This window comes from Pongo abelii, chromosome 19, assembly GCF_028885655.2.
Source record: "Pongo abelii isolate AG06213 chromosome 19, NHGRI_mPonAbe1-v2.0_pri, whole genome shotgun sequence".
Lineage (NCBI taxonomy): Eukaryota > Metazoa > Chordata > Mammalia > Primates > Hominidae > Pongo > Pongo abelii.
In genome coordinates, this window is record NC_072004.2 from 17688502 (window position 1) to 17708072 (window position 19571).

The following is a 19571-nucleotide window of genomic DNA, read 5'->3' on the forward strand; positions in this document are numbered from 1 at the left end:
ATAACGCCCCCGTCATCCCCGCTCACAGAACCGCACGGCACACACCATGCATGCCTGAGTGGACCCATGACCAGTGCTCTCCCCCAGCTCAGCTGGATGAATGGAGCTGCCAGGCCCAGCCTGGGATCTGTGGACACAGGAGAGGGAACTGCTGGGAATGAATCCCCAGCCAGTCCTGTTTCTACAGGGTGGGGGGGACTCTGAGGCCCACGGCGGGGTCAGAGGTCACACCTGGCTGTAGTGGCAGGATGGGGCTCCCTCCCACCAGCCTGCAGGTGGGGTGCCTGTGATTAGGGGATGGCGGTAGAGGAGTGGAGGAGGTAGGTGTGGGGCTGTGGTGTTCTTCAGCTGGGAGTGTGGGGGGCGCAGGGCCCCGTGTAGCGGTGCGGGAGGGTGCCAGTGTGTAGAGGTGAGTGTGAGGAGCAGGTGGCTGGAGGGGGAGGATGAGGAAGATGAGGGGCAGGGCTGGCCCTTGGGGAAGGGCCGGTGGGGTCCTTCACGCATGTTTCTTTGTGGCTAGTGGTGTGTCATCCCCTTTTACAGATGAGAAAACTGAGGACCAAGGGGCTATAGGACCAGCCTGTGCTGTACAGCTGGTAAGGGCAGAGCAGGGACTTAGTGTCGCCTGTCTGGCTCCACGGCCAGTGCTGTTTGTATGGTGCACACACTTCTGGAGATCCCGGGGGCTCAAGGCAGCCTCCAGAACTGGAATTAGATCCAAGACGGGAAAGAGAGTCACAGGATTTTTAGAACCAGAAGGGATTCTGCAGCCACCCAGTCCAGCCTGGTCACCACTGAGGGGAAACCGGCCCAGAGGTGGGAGGTGGGGAGCCTCAGGCCACACAGCAAGCAGAGTGAAGACACGAACTCTGCCCCTGCCCAGAGTGGGACATGTAGGATCCCCGCAACTGCTCCCCAGGACAGCCCAGGATGGCATCACTGAGGTCTCTTTCAGCCAAGGCTGTCACTGTGGGGCAGGGAGTTCTTCTGAAGGGCTGACTCACTGCCTGGGGAAGCAGTTGCCACAAAGCCACCTGTGCCAAGGCCCCACTGGCCCCAACGGCTCCAGGAACGGGAGCCTGATTCCCAGCATGGTGGGCTGGGGGCAGAGGGCAAGGGACAAAGAGTGGGGCTGTCCACCCAGTAGGGCCGGCAGACCCGGAGCCTCAGAATCCTCAGGGCTGCAGCCTGAAGACCTGACTTCTGTCCTGCCAGGTACGAGCACGAACTGGCCCTGTGGCAGACTGTGGAGGCTGACGTCAATGGCCTGTGCCGGGTGTTGGACGAGCTGACCCTGGTCAGTACTGACCTGGAGGTGCAGATCGAAGGCCTGGAGGAGGAGCTGGCCTACCTGAGGAAGAACCACGAGGAGGTGCGGTTGCTGCTGGCTTCCGGGATGGGAGGCTGGTTTGGTGGGGTTGCCAGATGCACCCAGGACCAGGAGAGGAGTCTGCTGAACTGACCGCCTCCTGCCATCCCTTCCCAGGAGATGCTTGCTCTATGAGGTCAGACCGGTGGAGATGTGAACGTGGAGATGGATGCCGCACCTGGCGTGGACCTGAGCCGCATCCTGAATGAGATGCGCTACCAGTATGAGCAGATGGCAAAGAAGAACTGCAGAGATGCTGATGCCTGGTTCCTGAGCAAGGTGGGACTCGGGCCCTCAGTAAGCCTGCAGCACTTCCCAGCTGGGGGCTTTGGGAGAGCCTCACCTTTCACTCTGCTTTCCTGTCTCAGACCGAGGAGCTGAACAAGGAAGTGGCCTCCAACAGCGAACTGGTACAGAGCAGCCGCAGTGAGGTGATGGAGCTCCAGAGGGTGTTCCAGGACCTGGAGATTGAGCTGCAGTCCCAGCTCAGCATAGTATGAAGGACCTGGCACAGCAGCAGCCCCCAAGTCACCAGTAATGGCCACCACCCCCTCAAAAAGCCACAATTTAGTTCCACCTTTCTTTTCTCAGGATGGGACCAGAGGACTCATCGGACCCATTATATAGATAGAGAAACTAGCCCTAGAATAGTGGGCTAGCATTTCTCCATATTGTCTGGCCCATCAGTACCCCAACTGGGATCAAAATCCAGGCACCTCTCAAAAAACATGCCCAGAGACCTGGAAGGACAGGAGTGACCACCTTCATTGACTCTTTTTCTCTCTCTCACTTGCAGAAAGCATCCCTGGAGAACAGCCTGGAGGAGACCAAAGGCCGCTACTGCATGCAGCTGTCCCAGATCCAGGGACTGATTGCCAGCGTGGAGGAGCAGCTGGCCCAGCTACGCTGTGAGATGGAGCAGCAGAGCCATGAGTACCAGATCTTGCTGGACATGAAGACACAGCTGGAGCAGGAGATCACCACCTACCGCCGCCTGCTGGAGTGCGAGGACGCCCAGTGAGTCCCAGGCCCCTCAGTTCTGCCTCCCAGACCCTTTAGCCCCCCTGCTGCTCTCAGCACAACTGACTGCCCTGCCTTTTCTCTCCCACAGCCTTTCCTCCCCACACGCATCTGGCCAATCCTATTCTTCCCCAGAGGGTAAGTCTCCTGAGGCTCCCCAGCACCGCAGCCCCTCTGCCTGTTTCCATGGAGTGTGGGCCGGGCCCTTCTCCTCAGAGCTCCCAGCCCTCCCTTCTCCCTGCCCTGGAGTCAGCTTAGCTCTCAGACCCCTTCTCACCTCCTCTTCTCTCTCTGACCCCTTCTCACCTCCTCTTGGTCCTCTTCGAGCCATCAGACCTGGCCCATCCTCAAGGAGCAGGGCTCATCCAGCTTCAGCCAGGGCCAGTGCTCCTAGAACTGAGCTGCCTCTACCACAGCTTCCTGCCTACCAGCTGGCCTCACCTCCTGAAGGCCTGGGTCAGGACCTTGCTCTCCCGGCGCAGTTCCCAGCTGTGTCCCCTGCTCCTCTGCTGCTGGTGGGCTAATAAAGCTGACTTTCTGGTTGATGCAAACCTGTGTGATCTCTGTTCTTGAACTGATGGGAAGGGAGTTGCAGGTGCTTTCCAGAAACCTCCTGGAGCCTCACAGCCTGAGAGATGTGGGAAATGGGACAAATCTCAGAAGATCTTGAAGGCTCTTCCTGGAAGACCTCCATGCTCTGTGGAAGTGGGAGGTGGGACACAGGATGGGGGCAGTGTCCACACGTGCTGACTGACACCATGGAGGCATTCTACAGAGGTTATTTTATGATATTGCCCTTGCAACCCTGTGAGGTGGGTGTGGTCAGGCCCGTTTTGGAACTGGCAACCCCCAGAATTCAGAGAGTTTCAGTAACTTGCATAAAATCATGCAGATAGTAAGTGGCACGGCTGGAGCTCAAACTCAGTTCTGTCTGTCTGCAAAGTCCATGCCTTTCTTTGAACACCACTCTACCTTTTTAGGTATTTTAACCCAAAGACTCCCATGCTTGAATCTTAACTCTACCCATGGGCTCCCCCACATCTGCACACAGTTTCTACATTGGAGGGTGGAAGGGAGTGCTTTCTGTCTTGAAAACGATGTCCTTGTCAGACCTGAAATCCTCCTTCTCCCAGCCTGCTTCTCCTCACACCCCATCAACTCCTCCTTCCTCATTCCCCTCAGCTGGTGAATTGCATGCTGATGAGCACCCTAGGAAACACCTGCTGCCCCATGGCCATTGCCATGTTCAGATCTTCTTCCTCTCTCCCTAGACCTGGGCACAGCCTAACTGGGTCCCTTTGAGAGTCAATCTCATCCACATTCAATTTCCACTGAATGATTTCCACCAGAATGTGGCCAAGATCAAGAACAAGGGTGAAATCAGGACTCCCCTGCTTAACAGCCGGCAATGGATCCCATTCCCTTCCAGCACTCAGCCTTCAGTCTCAGTCCAGCTTGGTGTCCTCCTGCCCCTCCCAGCTCCAAACCCTTGAGTCACCCCTACCTGACTGAGATACGACCCATACGACCCATACCTCTCAGTTGCCGTTCCTTCTTCCTGGATGCCTTCCATATTTTAAATATTTAAATTAAAGAAAGTTATGTATGTACAACATCATAAGCCTTTTTTTTTTTTTTTTTTTTTTTTTTGGAGACAGTCTTGCTCTGTCGCCCAGGCTGGAGTGCAGTGGCACGATCTCAGTTCACTGCAAGCTCCACCTCCCGGGTTCACACCATTCTTCTGCCTCAGCCTCCCGAGTAGCTGGGACTACAGTCACCCGCCACCATGCTGGGCTAATTTTTTTTTGTATTTTTAGTAGAGACAGGGTTTCACCGTATTAGCCAGGATGGTCTCGATCTTCTGACCTCATGATCTGCCTGTCTTGGCCTCCCAAAGTGCTGGGATTATAGGTGTGAGCCATGGCACCCGGCCAAGACTTTTTTTTTTAATTGTACTTTAAGTTCTAGGGTACACGTGCACAACGTGCGTGTTTGTTACATAGGTATACGTGTGCCATGTTGGTTTGCTGCACCCATCAATTCATCATTTACATTAGGTATTTCTCCTAATGCTATCCCTCCCACAGCCCCCCACCCCCTGACAGGCCCCGATGTGTGACGTTCCCCGTCCTGTGCCCATGTGTTCTCATTGTTCGACTTCCACCTATGAGTGAGAACATGTGGTGTTTGGTTTTCTGTCCTTGTGATAGTTTGCTTAGAATGATGGTTTCCAGCTTCACCCATGTCCCTGCAAAGGACATGAACTCATCCTTTTTTATGGCTGCATAGTATTCCAAGGTGCATATGTGCCACATTTTCTTAATCCAGTCTATCATTGATGGACATTTGGCTTGGTTCCAAGTCTTTGTGATTGTGAATAAGACTTTTTTTTTTTTTTTTGATGAAAAAGCCATCCCCAGACTGGATACCACAGCTCTGTTCCCGCCTCCCCTTTTCAACTTCAGCTGTTTCTTTTTGGATTTGTCTCCTTACGTCTAAATAACAGGCTTTACCTTGTTATTGTTTGGTTTTTCTGTTTCAGTTTTTAATCGCTTGACTTCTGGCTGTGAAGGTTGAGGATGTAGATCTGTTATACAGCATTGCCCCTCCCCACTTCTTTTTTAAATATCTTCTTCCCACCTTCTCAATATATTCATATTTTTGTTACATAAATGTTTACATTATTTGACTATTTAAATGTTATTCATAGTCAAGCCATATATTATACTATATTACATTTTATACTATATTAAATTTCCTTGGAATAAATATCTCTTTTTCAATTTGCCTAAACTTTCTATGTATTGATCATTAATTTGTTTCCTGATTCACTGCTGGAAGCATAAATCTCCTCAGTATTTTAGAACCCTGGGTGTTCCTTCAATTTCATCCTCATGAAGATGTGTCTGCTAGGGCCTTCTGTCCTGCTCTTGTCTGTTCTGGGTGCTGTTTGGGTCTCCTCCTCAGCTGTGATCCTGGAATCTCTCTTCACCATCATCCTGAAATCCCTTCTTTTTCCTGTGTTGCTTTCCTTGTTTTCTGGATCCAATGTCTTCCTCCTTCCTGTTTTTATTTTTCCCTTTGTTTTAGTGAAGCACATCCTCAAGTAGTTTCCTGGGAAGGGAGTTATCAGGGTTAAATTTTTTGAGACCGTTTGTGTCAAAAAGATCTTTAGTTGATCCTCACTCTTGACTGATAGTTTGGCTGGGTATGGAATTCTAGCTTGGAAATCATTTGCACTCAGCGTTTGAAGGTACAGTTTCACTGTTTCTTGGCTTCTGGTGTTGCTGTTGAGAAGTCTTATGCCATATTGATTCTAGATCACTTCTTATTATCCTATTCCCACTCTCCTCCCTAGAAGCTTTTCAGTTCTTCTCTTTCTCTCCAGCAGGCTGAAATACCATGTGTTGAATTGATGCAGCTGTGACTTCATCCACTGGCTGGACACTAGCAGAAACTTCCAATGTGGGAGCTCATGTTGTTCAATTCTGGCAAATTTTCATGTTTCATGATTTCCTCCCTCCATTTTCTCTCTTTCTGAAATGGCTCTTTTTCCTATGTATTCTGTTTTATTTTCCATCTTGTCTTTTTTTCTTTGTTGCTGTTTTCTGAGAAATTTCTTTAACTTTGATCTCTAACTCCATTATTCAGAGTTTTAAAAAATCTGCTGTATTTGGCCGGGCACAGCATCTCATGCCTGTAATCCCAGCACTTTGGGAGGCCAAGGTGGGTGGATTGCTTGAGCCCAGGAGTTCGAGACCAGCCTAGGCAACATGGTGAGACCCTGTCTCTACAAAATATATAAAAATTAGCTGGATGTGGTGGCTTGCGCCTGTAGTCCCAACTGCTAGGGAGGCTGAGGTGGGATGATCACTTGAACCTGGGAAGTCAAGGCTGCAGTGAGCTGAGATCACACCATCACATTCTAGCCTGGGCAACAGAGTGAGATCCTGTCTTAAAAACAACAACAATCTTTTATATTTTTCATATCTCATAGCTCTGCATGTTTTTTCAACAGTCTCTTGTTCTTGTTTCAAGATGCAATGGTTTCTCTGATCTCTTTGAGCCTATTAGTCCTGGCTCCAGCAATGCTTCTATTTCCGTCACCAGCTCGGTTTCCTCAGTTCCTTTCTTGCTGTTTGTCTTGCCTCCATCTTTCATGCCAGAAGGCTTTTCTCAGATGTCTAGTGGTCCTTGGTAGTCGTTCATATTTAAGAGTAAGTCACTGAGAAACTGATTGGAATATGTGTATATGTGTGTGGATAGCATGGGAGCTTGCCACTGGTAGGTCTCAGTATAGAGTAATCTGGTGGAGAATAAGCTGTTTCATTGGGGGACAGTTATCTGTAGGACTTTTCTTGGGTAGGGTCTTCCTCAGAAGGAATACCTCTAATTCCCTGTCTGGATTGTAAAAGCTACTAGCTTTCTGGAAGCTGAGTGCGGGAAGGGGGCAGAGAAGGTCTCAGTCTCAGCTACTCTGCCACTAGTTGATTGCAGTTTATTGGCCCTGCTTGGTGTCTCAGGATTCAGAGTCCCTCTGGGGAAATTCTCCAGCATAAACATCTAGTTTCTCCTGGAGTAATCATGGAGTGGTTGGGTTCAGACAAAGAGGGGAGAGAGGAGCTATAGGGGCCTCTCTGCTTTTTTTTTTTTTTTTTCCCCGAGATGTTATCTCGCCCTGTGGTCCAGGCTGGAGTGCAGTAGTACTATCTCAGCTCACTGCAAGCTCTGCCTCCCAGGTTCACACCATTCTCCTGCCTCAGCCTCCCGAGTAGCTGGGACTACAGGCGCCCACCACCACGCCTGGCTAATTTTTTGTATTTTTAGTAGAGACGGGGTTTCGCCGTGTTAGCCAAGACAGTCTCGATCTCCTGACCTCAGGATCCACCCACCTTGGTCTCCTAAAGTGCTGGGATTACAGGCGTGAGCCACCGTGCCCGGCTGCCTCTCTGCTTTTTATACAGATTTCTAGCTCACCCTCCCATTTCTAGTTCACTTGTTCCTCACTGTCAGAGGTACCTGGTGCCCCCTATTCCAGAGACTTTCCAGAGTTCTTAAAAATTCAGTTAAAAAGTTCCAGAGTGTAAATATGCTTTGCCTCTTGGCTTCTCTCTGGGCAAGCGCTGCGCTTTCTTTGTCTTTGTTTTCCAGATTCCAAAATTTGATTGCTATAATCTACTTTCCTGATCTCTTTGACCCCGTGGATTTTATCCATTTACAATAATTTTAGTAATGTTTAGGAGGTGAAGATAAACTGCATGTTTAACCCGAGTTTAATCTGAAGTCTCTGCTTTACATGACAAAACCATATTCATCTTTCAAGGCTGCTGAGCCTGATTCATTACTCTATAAGGCACAATCATTGTTGGCATTGTTGATTGTTCAGCAAATGTGTCTCCCTTTTTCTGGTCATCCTGTCTTCCAAGCCCTAGGGTGAGCCTATGACTCAGAGTGAACCCCAAATCTTGATACCAAAGGTAATCACTGATAGTATTTTTACAAGTTTCTTTCTCTCTCTTTCTCTCTATGTATATATACAGTCATGCACCATATAACAACATGTTGTTTTTCAGTGATGGATGGCATATATATACAAGAGTGTTCCCATAAGATTATGATACTATATTTTTACTGTACTTTTTCTGTGTTTAGATAGGTTTAGATACACAAATACCAACTATGGAGTTACAATTGCCTATAGTATACAGCACAGTAACCTGCTGTTCAAGTTTATAGCCTAGGAGCAATAGGCTATACCATCTAGCCTTGGTGTGAAGTAGGCTATACCATGTAGGTCTGTGTAAGTATACTGTATGTTGTTCACACAACGACAAAATTATTTACTAATGCATTTCTCAGAATGTATTCCTGTTGTTAAGTAATCCGTGACTGTGTATACATATACACATTTATACATATGTACATTTATACGTGTGTGTAGAAATAAAATACATTTATGCATATATATTTAGGTATTTATACATATATACATATAAATGAAGTAAACATATCTTACCAGCTATAATTACAACAACAATTACACTAAATGTCTATACCATTTTGCATTCTTTTTTTTTTTTCTGAGACAGAGTCTTACTCTGTCGGCCAGGCTGGAGTGCAATGTCATGATCTCAGCTCACTGCAACCTCTGCTGCCTGAGTTCAAGCGATTCTGCTGCCTCAGCTCCCACAAATATTTTTGATTATTTCCTTAGGCTAGATTCCTAGATGTATACTAGACGAGAAGATACAGACGTTTTAAGGTTCTCGATTTGAATGGCCAAATTGATTTAAAGAGAAATTGTGCCAATTTGCATACCTTGCTGGCAGGGAATGGGAGTGCCTATTTGAAAACAAGCTCATCAACTTTGGGTATTATCCTTAAAAACCTCTTTGGTAAATTGATTCATCTGATTCTTTTAAAGATGGTGTTGTGGAAGGACCCTTACACAGAGACATAGTCCTGGCCTGGGTTATTAAACAACTCCTGGGCTGGCACACACATTCATGAGTTGTTCATTAATGAGATCTCAGAAATGAGGATGTAGAATACTCTCCAACTGGGCATGGGGTGCTATTTTATTTTATTTATTTATTTATTTATTTATTTATTTATTTTTTGAGACAAATTCTCACTGTCATCCAGGCTGGAATGCAGTGGTGCGATCTTGGCTCACTGCAACTTTTGCCTCCCAGGTTCAAGCAATTCTCATGCCTCAGCCTCCTGAGTAGCTGGGACTACAGGTGTGTGCCACCACACTCAGCTAAATTTTTTTTTTTTTTTTTTTGTATTTTTAGTAGAGACAGGATTTCACCATGTTGGCCAGGCCGGTCTCAAACCCCTGGCCTCAAGTGATCTGCCTGCCTCAGCCTCCCAGAGTGCTGGGATTACAGGTGTAAGCCACCACGCCCAGCCCGGGCATGGGTGCTATTTTAAAGAAGTTGTCTGTACCCGTATCTTCAGAGTGCTTAACCCCCAGGAGCAGATCCTTGGAAAGCTCATCACGAAAGGCCTCTACCTGACAGATGCAGAAATTCAGGTTTACAGTAGTTAAAGGAAAAAAAAAAAAACTTTCTTGGGGGAGAGCAGGAATCACTTATCTCTCGTTCATTGCTCTTATCTTGTAGAAACAAATCATGAGCCCCTTTTAAACAGAAGGACAATATTGTGCAGAAATATGAGTTTTCCCTTCAATAAGGGAACCGGAATTTCCATGCGGAAATGGCTTACTGCCTGGATTTCTCAAACTAAGATTCAAGTCCCAAATCAGACTGCCTTTTGCTCTTGTCTGGTCTTTCCCACTCCCTAAGATCCTGGCACCTGAGCTGAGAAGGTTGAGTACTCCCAGTGGTTCTTGAAATTTGTCTAATTTGAATGTACCTTCAGATTCCTTATGCTTGACTTACTGTCAAAGTTTGGGAAATATTGCTTTAGATAATTGCATGAGGTGCAAAAACAATGACCAGAGTGAGAATTAATGGCAGCCCATAAAGTGCATCTGCTGATGTAAATGAATGAGTGGTATGCTTGTAAAGCTCAGTTTTCTTTGGGTCCATTTTTTCTGAGAGCTGTAATAAGCTCAGTGTCCCTCCTAGTGTATGAGATAAGCAATTTCTTATGCTTGTCTTCTCACTGCTGTAGCTTGTTGTTTAAGACCTTCTGTCTGCTCTCTGAAACATAAACAGTAATGAAACTTTTGTTTTGCTAGTCGCCAACAGCCCCTGGATGGTACCCAGCCCACAAGGGACACTCAGTAAAGACTTGTGGAGTCAGGCCATAGAAGTTTGGTTTAAAAGTCTCTGCTCTTTCAGGACTCCACAGAACTTGCTCAGAAGAGAATTTCTTGAGGGCAGGCTTCTCCAGGTTCCACGTGCCTCCCATTGTGTTGGCACAGGGCAGTCTCCATGGGTAGGTATTGACAAGCTGGCATGGATGTGAAAGCAAATATCTTTTTGAGCCCTGGACGGATAGAGCCCCATCTACAGAACTGAGGCACGAGGCAGCGGAGCTCCTTATCTGGCCCCTCCTCTGATGTGCTGTCTGCATCCTGGAATCCCCAACAGTCCAAGACCCCCAAAGGGCTTTGAGCAGATCAGGGAGTGTTAAAGCAATAGTGGCCGCTATTCAGGAGATGCCATTTCTGACTTCACCCCTTGTTAACACACTGCTGATTGCAAGGGTCCCTCTTTCTCCTACCATGATAGGATTGTTACACATAAAACACATGCGTTGGCCAGGTACAGTGGCTCACACCTGTAATCCCAGCACTTTGGGAGGCCGAAGAGGGAGGATCACCTGAGGTCAGGTGTTTGAGAGCAGTCTGGCCAACATGGTGAAACCCCATCTCTACCAAAAAATACAAAAATTAGCCAGGCGTGGTGGCATGTGCCTGTAGCCCCACTACTTGGGAGGCTGAGGTGGGAGAATCGCTTGAATCCAGGAGGTGGAGGTTGCAGTAAGCCAAGAGTGTGCCACTGCACTCCAACCTGGGTGACAGAGTGAGACCCTGTCTCAAACAACAACAACAACAACAACAACGACAACAACAAACAACAAAAAATGCCATACGTCTCTAGCTTTTATCTACCATATGAATAGTGTGACGAAATAAAAGGAAATATAGAAAATGAAAACATTCATCCATTGTTCTGTCACCAGAACTTTTATTCTCCCAGGTTCTTTTCTGGCTTTGTTATATATGATTATACAGCAAAGATGATTTTCAAATTATTTAAGGGACTTCACTTAATTTTAAATTAATAGAAATAACAGACCAGTATAAAAAGGCATATGTGCAAAGATATTTACTGCTGTTTATTTGTAGTGACAGAAGATGGCAAACAGATTTTTAAAAATTGATAGTGGACAGGTGGAATAAATAATGGTCCACTCCTACCCTGGAGTATTAAGCAGGCATTATAGTCAATAAATTGGAGCTATTTATTGGATGGCAAGGAAGGATTCCTCCAGGGATTGGGGAGAGAGAAATGTGGAATGCAGAAACGTACATGTAGGATATTGATTTCATTTGTGTGAAATAAACAGCAAATCCTTCATCCCTCATTTATGAAAATGCATGTACATGTGTCTGTGAGATTATATACGCACCAACAATATGAAAAGATACATACAGAGTTATTAAGATAGATTACGGTGGGGGTGGGGTTGAAGGCTGATGTGGGTGGCAGTGGTTGAGGGGAAAAGGGGAGCCAAGAAAAACAGGAAAGGAACAAAAAGAGTGCACACACATTTTAATACTTATACATAAAATTGTGTGTATGTGCGTATATGAATAAAGAAACTAAACAACAATTTAAGAACCAAAAAAGCAATTAATTTGTTGAATACCACATCGACTTCCTAATTAGAAACAGATTGCATGCACTAATATTCTGGCCTGTCAATTTTATGTGATCATAAAATAGATTTTTAATTTACTTTATGCTTAGATAATAATATAACTATACAAATTAAAACTGATAACCAAAAGAAAACATTTTTTAAAAAGGTCAGATCACAGTCCTTTGCAGGAGGTAGTGTCGAATAGCTGGGGGGAGGGCAGAGGCTAACCTGAAGCTGAACTTCCAACGTGAACTTGGAGGGATCCTTCACCCGCCCCTGGTCTTTGTGAGTTTCGGTTTCCTCATCCGTACATTTAGGGTATTAGGATTTATCTGAAGGAGTTTATTTGAGGAATAAAGGAGATAAAGGGTGGATAAAACACACAGTATGTACCCAATAAATATTTTTTGCTCCTTCTCTCTCCTGTTGGACAATTTTTAATGTTGCCCAACCCTTTATTACCTGATTTGATTCTGGCAGCTAGGCTGCAGACAGGCAGCTGTGTTCTGCTTCCTAAAGCTGAGCTGGAGCAAATGCCTCCTCCCTGCATGCTCCCTGCAAGGCCTCCTTGCTATCTCCATGCACCTGACTCATCCCATTTTACAGGTGAGGAAATTGAGGCTCAGGGAGGCTGAGCAACTTACTCAAGGGTGCATGACTAGTAGTAGATGGGGTGTCAGAATGCCCTGCACCCCCAACCCTGTGCCGCCTCTGCATAGATCTTCCCTGCTGAGCAAATCCTGGTCTCATTTGACTTGATCAGGCTTGCAGAGAAGGTGGGTGCTAGCAGTAGGCCAATGAATTCAGTCCAAGTCCACTTAGGGGCTGTTCTGGGCCAGGTGTTGTGCTGGGCTCGGGGTGGAGGCAGGGGAGGGATTCAGTGATAAGTCAGGAGCCACCTTGGCCTTAAATAAGATACTTACTTACAGCACCTACACAGGTAATTGTGCTTTTTGTCCTCCTCCTCCTAGAGGTGCCTTTGATGTGTGAGGGGATGGGCAGCTCCCCTGCTGGCAGAGTTCTTTCTCAATAGCTGGGCCTTGGCTGACGCTTCCTCTCTCCCTCCTCCTCTTCTAGGTAAGGGGGTGGGGACTGGGCTGTGGACCTACAGAGGCTTAAACAGTGGCTGGTGTTTGCCCTATCTGCCCACAAGGCCACAAGAATTGCAGCCTTAGTGAGTTCTCTACAGTGAGAATAACCACCCCCCACCCACCCCCATGAGCAGATCTGCCTGGGCTTGAACCCCAGCCCCACTCCCTACCTGCCTTAGTGTTGCTCTGAGGATTAGAAGACACGATGAAGTTAAGACCTGGCCCCTGGTAAGTCCTCAATACACGTTAACCTTTGGTGGAATGAGACTGTAAGAGGGTATGTTTTACCCCTAAGCTAGCTCAAGGGGATGACTGCTTAAACTGGTTCTGTTCTGTTCTACAGAACAACAAGAAACTTGACTCAGGGGTTTCATTGTCATACTTACCTTCTCTAACACCACCAGCACCACCATCACCACCTTCATCGTCACCGCTCCCGCCACCATGACCACCACCACCATCACCCCCATAATCATCACCATCGTTACCCCCACCACCACCAATACCCCCATCACCACCATCACCACCACCACCCCCACCACCACCATCATTACCAATAACACCACCACCATCACCACCATAATCATCACTATCATCACCCCCACCACCACCAATACCCCCATCACCACCATCACCACCATCACCCCCACCACCACCACCACCAACACCACCACCACCATCACCATAATCATCACTATCATTACCCCCACCACCACCAACACCCCCATCACCACCATCACCACCATCACCCCCACCACCACCATCATTACTACTAACACCACCACCATCACCACCATAATCATCACTATCATTACCCCCACCACCACCAATACCCCCATCACCACCATCACCACCATCACCCCCACCACCACCACTACCACCAACACCCCCACCACCACCATCACCACCATCATTACCACTACCACCACCACCATCACCACCATAATCATCACTATCATTACCCCCACCACCACCACCAACACCCCCATCACCACCATCACCCCCACCCCCACCACCACCAACACCCCCATCACCACCATCACCCCCACCACCACCACCAACACCACCACCACCATCACCATAATCATCACTATCATTACCCCCACCACCACCAACACCCCCATCACCACCATCACCACCATCACCCCCACCACCACCACCACCACCAACACCCCCACCACCACCATCACCACCATCATTACCACTACCACCACCACCATCACCACCATAATCATCACTATCTTTACCCCCACCCCCACCACCAACACCCCCATCACCACCATCACCCCCACCCCCACCACCACCCCCACCACCACCATCACCACCATAATCATCACTATCATTACCATCACTGCCACCACCAATACCCCCATCACCACCATCACCCCCACCCCCACCACCACCATCACCACCACCACCACCCCCACCACCATCACCACCATAATCATCACTATCATTACCCCCACCACCACCACCAATACCCCCATCACCACCATCACCCCCACCCCCACCACCACCACCACCAACACCCCCACCACCACCACCATCACCACCATCATTACCACTAACACTACCACCATCACCCCCATAATCATCACTATCATTACCCCCACCACCACCACCAATACCTCCATCACCACCATCACCCCCACCCCCACCACCACCACCACCACCACCACCACCATCACCACCATAATCATCACTATCATTACCCCCACCACCACCACCAATACCTCCATCACCACCATCACCCCCACCCCCACCACCACCACCAGCAACACCCCCACCACCACCACCACCACCACCATAATCATCACTATCATTACCCCACCACCACCACCAATACCCCCATCACCACCATCACCCCCACCCCCACCATCACCACCACCACCACCCCAACCACCATCACCACCATAATCATCACTATCATTACCCCCACCCCCACCACCAATACCCCCATCACCACCATCACCCCCACCCTCACCACCACCACAACCACCAACACCCCCACCACCACGATTACCACCATCATTACCACTAACACCACCACCATCACCCCCATAATCATCACTATCATTACCCCCACCACCACCACCAATACCCCCATCACCCCCATCACCCCCACCCCCACCACCACCACCACCATCACCACCATAATCATCACTATCGTTACCCCCACCACCACCACCACCAATACCCCCATCACCACCATCACCACCATCACCCCCACCACCACCACCACCAACACCCCCACCACCACCATCACCAGCATCATTACCACTAACACCACCACCATCACCACCATAATCGTCACTATCATTACCCCACCACCGTCACCACCATAATCGTCACTATCATTACCCCACCACCACCACCAATACCCCCATCACCACCATCACCCCCACCACCACCACCACCACCACTACCACCACCACCACCATCATTACCACTGTTACCACTACCACCATCCCTACCATCGCCACCATAATCACTGCCATCATTACCACCATCACCACCCCCACCCCCACTACCACCATCCCTACCATCGCCACCATAATCACCACCATCATTACCACCATCACCACCTCCATTACCACCATCACCACCCCCACCCCCACTACCACCATCCCTACCATCGCCATCATAATCACCACCATCATTACCACCATCACCACCTCCATTACCACCATCACCACCCCCACCCCCACTACCACCATCCCTACCATCGCCACCACAATCACCACCATCATTACCACCATCTCCACCTCCATTACCACCATCACCACCCCCACCCCCACTACCACCGTCCCTACCATCGCCACCATAATCACTGCCATCATTACCACCATCTCCACCTCCATTACCACCATCACCACCACCACCACCACCACTACCTCCAGTACCTCCAACACCCCCAGCACCATCACTTCCTTTCCCCCAATCACTCCTCTAGTTCTTTGAAGGGGGTGTTGTCCATATGGGTTAAGTTAGACGGGGAGTAAACAAAGTCTTGGGACACACAGACATCACTCAAGCTGGGACAGTCAAAGGACAGATGCACACTGAGTGCTGCAGTAGAAGAGTCCTCACTAGATGCTGACAGAGAGAACAACCAACAGAACACTGATGAGATAATTGAGATAATGAGGTAGCACAGACTTGGATCCCCCCATGGGGCTCCCTGGGAGGCAGACAGTGCCTGGTCTGCCTTGTGAAGGCTGGACAGCCTCTGGATGCTGCCTCTGCTCCTGTCCACCTAGGCTGTCTCCCTAACCGCGGGGGCCCACCAACTCTTCTTCCCCTTCCCTCACCAATATCCTCCCCCAATCTGGTTTTCCCTCTTTCACTTTGTTTTATCCAGAAGCTTTCCCTTTGTCCCTCCTAGTCTCTTGCTTATGGCCTAAACCTCTAGGCTCATTGGCACGCTGGAGCTGGCTCATGCTGGCTCTTAGGAGCCGGATATTAAAATTTCAGGAATTTTGCAAGGTGATTGTTAAATATGGTGCTCATCAACAATTAAATTATACGAACTTTAAGTGAATTATATTGAGAACAAAGGTAATGCATACAGAAAACTCATTCCTTCCAAATTATTTTACTACATTGTACTAATATCTGTGCTCTTGAGGTACTTATGACCATTTTATCTATATGCTGGACACGCTATAAGGCAGTGAGCTACTGCACGTCTCTTCCCAACCCTGTGTTAAGTGACTCCCTGTTGGTTGCTTGAAATTGGCCACAGTGGGGATATTTACAACACGAAAAAAATAAACGTTATAAATTGGGGCTTGATTTATTGTTTTATTGATTGTCTTTTTTTGTTGTGTTTGTTTTAAGATGGGGTCTCACTCTGCCACCCAGGCTGGAGTGCAGTGCTGCGGTCATGGATCACTGCAGCCTCGACCTGCTGGGGCTTAAGCAATCCTCCCACCTCAGTCTTCCGAGTTGCTGGGACTACTGGTGTATGCCACCATGCCTGGCTAATTATTTTATTTTATTTATTTTATTTCATTTTTTGTAGAGATGGTATCTCATTATGTTGCCCAGGCATGTCTTGAACTCCTGGGCTCAAGTGATCCTCCTGCCTCAGCCTCCCAAAGCGCTGGAATTACAGGTGTGAGCCACCATGCCCAGCCCTGAATTGCCTCTTTTAGAAGTTAATTCAAGCTGCGTTTCCGTTGCTTGCAACCAAAATCTGCCCATCAATATATCCTGTTACCTAATTCTTGATTGATTTTTCTTCTATCCTTGCTGGATATTTTTAGTTTTATTGTAAATGTGTCTTTCATCATAAGCCATCCATGCTTTCTTTTGGAACTGGGGGACAGAAGTGGTCATTTTTTTGCAGATATTGCACTGACAGCCAGGATGGCCTCACTGGAACCTGAGAGGCTGCTTCCCCATCCCCTCATTCCAGCCACAGAATGTGGGCCCTGCTGGAAGCTCCCAGGCCTCCTCCCCTCACACCTAAACCATCCGCTGACTCTTCCTCATCAGTTTCCAGGCCTGCCCTATTCCCACAGCCTCCACCCTGGCCAGGCCCTTGCAGACTCACCAGCCTATCACCTGGCCGGCTGACCTCAGCAGCTCCCAGCTCCTGCAACAGGAGCTCCAGTAACATCCTGGACTCTTCTTTGTTCTCTGCCTCAAGGTCTTTGGCTGAACCTTGACACCTGTTCTCCATTTGCACCCCCTACCCCCTTTGGTCCAACTCCAGGGCTTAATTTAAGTGAACTTTTACCAAACATTTCCTCTGTGCCAAGTACCATGTTGGCCACCTGCCCTGACTTACCCACTCCTCTCAATAATCCTGACAGGCTGAACTGGTGCTATTCCCATTTGACAGAAAACCAAAGCTTAGATGGCTGCAACAGCCTGTCCAAGGTCACATGGCTTGTCAGTGATGGAGCCAAGACTTGAAAGCTGGTCTTTCTGATCAGGGAGGCCCTGCTCCTTCCTTGATCCCATGTGGTATCACGTCTGGGGAGGGAGGTGGGGTGCAAGATGCTGAATCTGTTCCCACATTTCTGACTGTGGGAAATGACTCTTTCTACCCATGAGGCTAGAACTACTCGGCGACCCCTTCCCTTCCTCTTTCCCTTTCCCTCTGTCCTGCCGACCAGAGCTCAGGACTCCTGACACAGACATTCCGACTCCCAGGTGCTGACTCTCCCCGTAACTGACCACTGTGCTGGAGTTCCCACAGCCACGCCCTCTCCCCACTGCACCCTCCAGAGTTCTTCCTTCTTTGAAAACCTGAGTCAAAGCACACGCTTTCCAAGAAAACTTGTGTGTGCTAATCCACCCCACCTTGTGGCTCCTGTGCTCCCGGCTCCCCTCAGCCTATGGCACAGAGAAAACTCTGGGCTCTGAAACCCTCCTCCATCAGACTGGACAGCCCATGGGCAAGGGTTGTGTCTCCCACATCAGACCAGAGCAACGCTGAGGACTGACTATGTGAAAAACACTTTGTGGACCCCTAAGGCACTATGAAGAGGTATAATCAAGGGTGGGGGCACAGATCACAGAAGCATTGGGAGGGCTGAGAGATGGGGAGAAAGCCAGGTGACCTGAGCTGATGAGGTGGGACTTCCTGGAAGAGGAGAGGTCTGAGCCAACAACATCCCTTACCTGGATATGGCAAATTCTGCCTACTGATCCCCCACACCATGGCAAAGTATGTTCTGCATGGACACCAGGGTGGCCTTCGTGAAACATCTGACAGCATCTCTTGCCAGCTTAGGACCCTTCAGTGGCTCCAGCGTCGTTAGGATAAAGTCTGAGCTTCCCAGCACCTTTATCACCACCTGGCCTAAGGCTATCAGTTTCATCAGGCAGGCCCAGCCTTGAGCTGTGAACACTAGCAATACAACACTGCTTGCAGTTTCCATCAGACCAGTCTTTCACACGTCTGCCCTTCGCCCAGGTGCTTCCTTGGGCAAATGGGACATCTATCCTCACTTCCGCTGCTTGCTCAGCATCTACTCATCTTCAAGGTTCAGATCAGTTAAGACCTCTTCTAGGATGCTGGCCCCCTCTGTCCCCAGCTGGGCTCACTGTCCTTTCTCAGCACTCCACCATCCTTCACCCACCTGCCCACCCACCATCCACCCACCTCCTGTTCATCCTTCTATCCTTTCATCCATTATTATTCCTTCCTTCCATTCATCCATTCATCTACTTCCCTGCCTGACCACACCCCACCCATTCATCCCTCCACTTTCCCTCCTTCTCCCCTTCCTTCCACTCATCTATCCATCTGTCCACCTGCCATCCATCCATCCATCCGTCTATATGTCCATCCATCCATCCATCCATCCATCCCTCTTCTACATTCCCTTACCCTCTTCCTTTTCCCTTCCTCCTGCTCTCCCTCCTCCCTCCCTCTCTCTGTCCTCCTTCTCTCCTGCCTCCTCTTACTCTCCCTCCTCCCTTCCTCTGTCCTTCCTTCCTTCATTGAGCACCTACTTTGTGCCACACAGCCTGTAGGAATCTGCATAATCTATATGCGGAACTGAGGCTTGGCCTTAAAGAACATGAGGGGTTTGGGTAGGAAGAGACGACATATGTGGAAATTCAGGCAGAGATTGGAAATGGATGGAGATGTGGGGACCAGCAAGGGGACAGGCCTGTTGGGGAGGGGACCCAGTTTACAGTGGGGCCTCATGAGTGATGGGCTGGAGCATTTAAGCTGCATTTTGCCTGAACTGGGAGCTAGCGGCAGGGTTGTAAACTAATCTGTTTCT

At 48.8% G+C, this 19571-nt stretch overlaps 1 pseudogene; it reads left to right on the top strand.

Moving 5' to 3' along the window:
* Window positions 1–297: 297 nt before the first annotated feature.
* Window positions 298–2856, top strand: LOC112129682 (keratin, type I cytoskeletal 16-like; annotated as a pseudogene).
* Window positions 2857–19571: the final 16715 nt, after the last annotated feature.